This window comes from Propithecus coquereli, unplaced genomic scaffold (assembly GCF_000956105.1).
Source record: "Propithecus coquereli isolate 6110/MARCELLA unplaced genomic scaffold, Pcoq_1.0 Scaffold69, whole genome shotgun sequence".
Lineage (NCBI taxonomy): Eukaryota > Metazoa > Chordata > Mammalia > Primates > Indriidae > Propithecus > Propithecus coquereli.
The window spans coordinates 6937438-6943604 of NW_012152951.1; positions in this window are offsets into that span (position 1 = coordinate 6937438).

Consider the following 6167-nt stretch of genomic DNA (forward strand, 5'->3'; position numbering starts at 1 on the left):
TATGTAAATTTCTAACTTTCTTTTTGATAGTTATATAATACTCTACTGTATGGCTGTCTCATCTTCTATTTAACCAGTCCCCTGCCAATAGACATTTGTTCCCAGCCATTCACTATTATTCAGCAAATGTCTTTGTGCATAACAGGTCATTTGGTATATGTGGGAGCTAAATCGCAGTGTTAAACTTTTTGCTTCAACTGTCAGATGTAATTTGGAAAATTCCAGAGAAGGAAGAAAAGCTTTTGTATTTCCCGTTGTTTTGCATCCCTCCTTTCTTCCTTCCTGATGTTCCAAGGTTGGTTCCTATTTCTAGCACTTCCTTTCTGTTTGAAAAACTTCTTTTAGTCATTCTTTTGAGGTTGGTCTGCTGGTGACAGATTCTTTTCGTTGCATGAGGATGTCTTGATTTCCTCTTTGTTCCTGAAGGGTATTTTCACCAACTATAGGATTCCAGGTGACAGTTGCCTTCTAACCTCTGCAAAGCATCTTGCAACTCTCTCCCGGCTTTCATGATCTCTGACGAATAATCTGCTAGCATTCAAATTGCTTTTTCCCCTATATAGGTAGGTGTCATCTTTCTTTGGCTGCTTTCAAGAATTTTTCTGTCTTTAGATTTTAGAAATTTAACTACGATGTGTATTGACTTGGGTTTCCTTGGGTTTATGCTGTTTAAGATTCACTGAGCTTTTTGAATCTGTGGGTTTGTTTCTTGCCAAATTTGGGAACTTTTCAGCCATCATTTCTTCATACACTTTTCAAAAAAGCCCTGCCTTCTATCTTTTCTCCTTTGGAACTGCGATGACAGGAATGTTTACTTTTTTGTCATAATCCCACAAGTTCCTGTGCCTCTATTAATTTTTTTCATTCTTGTCTATTTCTCTCTGTTGTTGAGTGTGGGTCATTTCTTTTGTTCTTTCAATTCACTGAATTTTTCCTCTATTCCCTCCATTCTGCTGCTGAGCCCATGTACTGAGCTTTTTACTTCTGTTGTTACATTGTTTAATTCTGACATTTCCATTCGGTACTTCTTTCTGTCTTTTATTTCTGTGCCGAGACGTTTCCCTTGCTGCTATTTTTTCATTTGTTTCAAATGTGTTCATAATTGATCATCGAGGAATTTTGTCACGGCTGCTTTAAAATCTGTCAGATAATTTTAGCATCTCTGTCATGTTGATGCTGGCGTGTATTGTCTTCATTTCATTCAGTTTGGGATCTTCCATCTTCTTGGTGTGATGAGTAATTTTTTAAAATTAAAACCTGGACATTTTCTTATTGTGTTCTGAGACCCCCAGATTTCATTTAAATTTTCTGTTTTAAATTGACTTACGACATGTCCCTCCATCTCCTGCCAGGGCTATCCTGGAGATGGATGCCTTGTTGCTGCCAGGTGGAGACAAAAGTTTAGGTTTCTCACTTAGCCTCTGTTGACACTCATGGAGCTGGTGGGAGTCCCACTCCCCACATAGTTTTTATTGATAGTACAGTGGGGTTGGGGTTGGGGGTGGTCACTGCCAGTGGAGGATGAAAGTCCCGGCTCTTTACTTGGCCTCCTTGGACCCTCCCCTGGCAGGGGTGTTGGGCCTCTCTTTCCCGCTTCACAAGGGCAGAAGTTTAGGCCTCACACTGTGCTATTGTTGGTGTGGCTGGGGCTGGAGCCACAGTTTTTCCTTAAGTCCCTGTCTCTAGGAGAGCAGTTACTGTCTAAAAGTTTTCTGTCTTGCTAGATGGGCCCCTTTCTGTTGTTTTGGCTAGAGAGAGCAGGCTGCACCAGTTTGTATTTTCAGGTTTCTGCTTCTTCAGCTCTAATCTGAGATACATGAGGCAAAAAGAAAACCCAGGGAAGTCACCACTGTGTCATGCCTCTTGTCCTGGTGTCCCTAGCCAGTGTGCTTCTTTCTTTTTACCATCTTATGTTTGTTTTATATATAATGTCCAGGGATTTTAGTTCTATTTAGTGGGAGGAATAGAGGAAAATATGCCCACTCCATCAGCCTGGAAGAGGAAGTGGTATTTTTTTTTTTTTCCTGAGACAGGGTCTTGCTTTGTCACCGGGCTAGAGTGCAGTGGTGTCACCATAGCTCATTGCAACCTCAAACTCCTGATCTCAAACAATCCTCCTGCCTCAGCCTCCTGAATAACTGGAACTACAGGTGCATGCCACCACACCTAGCTAATTTTTTAAATTATTTGTAAAGACAAGGTCTTGCCGTGTTGCCCAGGCTGGTTTTGAACTCCTGGCCTCAAGTAATCCTCTTGCCTCAGCCTCCCAAGGCCACCTCAAGTAATCCTCACACTAGGATTATTGACGTGAGCCACTGCTCCCAGCCTGCATTTTTAACTTTGATAGTTATTTCCAAATTGTCTGCTGTAGACCTTGCATTTCCTACCAGCACTCTGTTAGAGTGCCTGGGTCGATTTGGGAATTTACAAAAGCAGAAAATGTCAGGGTGGAAAACCTAGTAGGTGCTCATGGTGTGGGTGGAGAAAGATTTCTCACACAGACATTAAGATCTAAAAGTAAAAAAGTTTATTTTATCTTCTTAGAGGAGAGAGAGAAAGGGGGGAGGCGAGCAGGGAGATGGAGTGGCATCCCAAAGAAAGAGAAGGGGGTGCCAGCAGCGAGGCCAGGTGCCTCACTGATTAAAATCCTAAGGAGGACAAAGAGGAAAAAAATAGCGACGGCTGTCAGTTGATAGCAAAAGCAGCAGCAGGTAGATAACAAAAACTGCAGGATGTCCAAGTCCAAGAGCTGGAGTCCTGCCCTTCCTTCCTTGGAGAAGAGATTATCACAGGAGATGTGACTCTGCTCGGATAGGGTTTGGGGCTTGGAGCTGGCTCTCCTGCTGGTTGCTCAGGAACTCTGTAAGAGCAGATTCTCAACAGAACAGTTTTGAAATAGAAAGATTTACATCTCTTTTCCATCCACTTCGCTCTTCTCAGGAGTCATGGAAAACAGAACTCCTGCAGGGTTCCTGTTAGTGAGAGAACCCATAGGATTGATCTGTAACTGTTCCTGGGGAAATCGTGGCATTGGGTATTTTCCTGTTGTTTTTGCAAGGCTGCCCCTTTCAGAAAACTCTCAGGTTTCAAAAGCCTCGTGACCTGTCTGATTCGGTTTTGTTGCTTTGGTGGGAGAATCGGAGAGGCTCTCCAAACAGTGTTCTCTATGACTAGGAAAGGCCGAGTCACCTGGAGGTGTCCTTACTTGGCTTCCCCTGGGCTTGAGGTGCCTACACTTCACCCTCCTTTCCCCAGCCATAAACAGAAGAGGACACCTGCCAGGGTAGATACAGGGTGTCACTGTGTGCACCTGTGGAGTAGCCCACCACTCTCTCCCTCTCCAGCAAGAGAGGGCTTTTCTCCCACTGTGCTCTATCTTGTGTCTTGGGAAGCTGAGCTTCCCTAGCACCAGGGAAGAGAGCTGGGCGCCACCGCTCTGCTCAGGCCTGACACTCTTGGCTACAGGACCTGACGCTGGTGTCTCATGCCTTCCAGACATCTGCTAGTGGAATTAAACTGTATGATCCTCAAAGATTCATTCCTGCCCGAAAGTTAGTTTTGTGATTCTAGTTTGCTTCAGATTCTTAAAGGTATTCATGAAAACACAGTTCAGTGAGTTACCTTTGTAGAGGTGAGGGGAAACGGTCGCTGAAAGACCAGCTTATGGTTGAGGCAGATTAACGAGAGAAAGGTTTATTTACCATGCATGTGGGGAGAATGTCAGAGTGATCACCCAATATCCCACTGAAGTTCGGATATTTTTATACCTGCCCTTTTGGAGGGCAGGGGGAGATGAGGAGTACAGGTAATTCTGTTTAGGGGCAACAGATGGAGCTAGGGAGGATAAATGCCTGGGGAAACAGATTGACTTGTAAATGATTCTCTTTGCAAATTAAAATAACCGGAGAGAAAGGTAGTATATTTAAATGATTGAGGCCTGGTCTGGTTGCATTCTTAATCTTCATTCCTTCAGTGTGTTGAGATCACAGGGAGAGGAAGGGAAGTCAATTGCTCATTTGATAGAAAGAACACCCCCTCCAATGCATTTTGATCTTGAACGGCCTTAAATTCAAAATATTCTTTATACCAAAGAGTCATAGTTTGGGGTGAAATTTCCTGAGCTCCTTCACTTTGCTTAGGGCAGGTTCCCAGCCCACTTTGAAGCTTCTGAAGAATGGCTCAGGAATTCCTAACTGTTCCCTGTGATGGAATTTCCTCTGCATTTCTTGAGGGAAATGTTGAACAACCCGCTGTGGGATTTCCTGGTCCCCTTAGATCAGTGCTCAGAATTTAGAGGTTGGAGAAGACCGAGGGCTGCCCTTTAATCTCTGTGGAGGTGACACTGCATTGCTTAATCTTCGGTGAGCCTGCCCACCTGTAACCGAGCTGTACGCCCAGATTGCTGTGTGGCTGCACATGTCACACGTGCGCCAGCTGCAGGAAAAGTGTGTGTGGGGGCGGGCAGGAAACAAATGCCGTCTCCCCGTTACCGAAAGTTCGGTACTTGTACCCGCAGCTCAACGAAGAGAGGACACGCAGCTTGAGAAAAAGGAAAGAAAGTTTATTAATTTCCTGGCAAATGAGGAGGATGGGAGACTCTCGTCTTAAAGGGCCATTGTCTTCCCTTTAGGCAGAAATACAGAGCCTTTAAAGGGAGTTTTCAGCTTCGGGCTATTGCTGTTTAACTATAGCATCTCATGGCCTCTGCCCTGACAGTTCTGTTGAGCCATCTCCTGGGGTACAAAAAAAAAACAACACTGCCCTGCCCCTCTGATTACTGGTTTTAATTCCCCAGAAGGGTGAGGGGGTTTTAAAGAGACAACTTGTAAAACATTTTACCCTTTCTCAGGCCCTTACCTCTGTTACACCTTTCCCTGCACTAAAAGTCGTAGAGTAGAATTACAAAATCCAGGTCTCTCTGTTAGTATCCACAGATCCAGTTTTGCCAAGAAAGGAGAAGAAACGATGAGCTAGCGTTGAGAGGAATGATCATGTCTTTCTCTAGCTTGGAGAAGGGCACTCGGAAAGCACAAATGTTATTCTGAGCTCCGACAAGAAATACAGAAAATAGCCGTGGCGGGGCAAGCAGTCTGGATGCAGAGGAAGAGGAAGATACAATGAAATTAAAAAGGCAGTGAGGAAGAGGCAATCACTTCCATTTGTTTTCATACCACTCAGAGATAATGAGAAATGTCTCACTTATTGGCTTAATTGGGGAATGAAGTGACTTGCATACATGTGATTATTCCTAAGAGTGGAAGCTTACCACTTTAAATACTTGAACCTTTTAATTTTAACTACATTTGACGGAAGTCATTCTAACATGATGTCATCAAAAGAACATTCACTAAATGGTAAGTCCTTGGGGGATCATTTAAACTTTTAGGCCCTAGTTTGTTCATCTGTAAAGGGGTTGATGATCTCTAAGGTCCATTCCGATTCTGAAATTGAGTATATGGCACATGGTGGGCATTCTTGTTTTTTAGTGCAGAATCTTCTAAACAAGGTTCAACTTGTTGTTAAGGGAAACCCCCCCAAAGTCTTGATTTAAAGGGGTTTATTCTGAGCCTACTGTGCCTGACTGATGGCCGGGAGCACATGGCCTCAAGAGGTCCTGAGAAAATGTGCCCAAGCTGGCCGGGTTACCGATTGGTTTTATACATTCATGAAAACAGGAATTACACATAAAATCACAAATCAATACATGGAAGGTGAACATTGGCTTGGCCCAAAAAGGCTGGACATCTCAAAGAGGGGACTTTAGTGTTACAGGGGGACTCAAACGAGCTGTTAATTAAATTGATGGCTGCAGGTTTGGTTCAGTCTTTGCCTTGCGTGGCCTCAGGTCCTGTTAACGATTTAGTGTCTTATGTCACAAAGAATAACTCTAAAAGGGAAGGGGGCATGATGAGGCTTGTCTGACCTCCCTCGTCTGCCTGGCCAGCAACTCAGTTTTAAGGTTTTTCTAGGGTCCCCTTGGCCAAAGGGGGTCTGTTCAGTCGTTAGGTCGGGGGGATTTAGGATTTTATTTTAGTTTATCATCTCCTCCTAGGTGATTCATCAGTTACTTAAGTGTGCTGAAATATAGAGCAGTCTGTAGCCTTGACTGAGTATTTGCTGTGACTTTCAATTGGCCTGAAAGGCTATACTTCTAAAAACATTGCTTT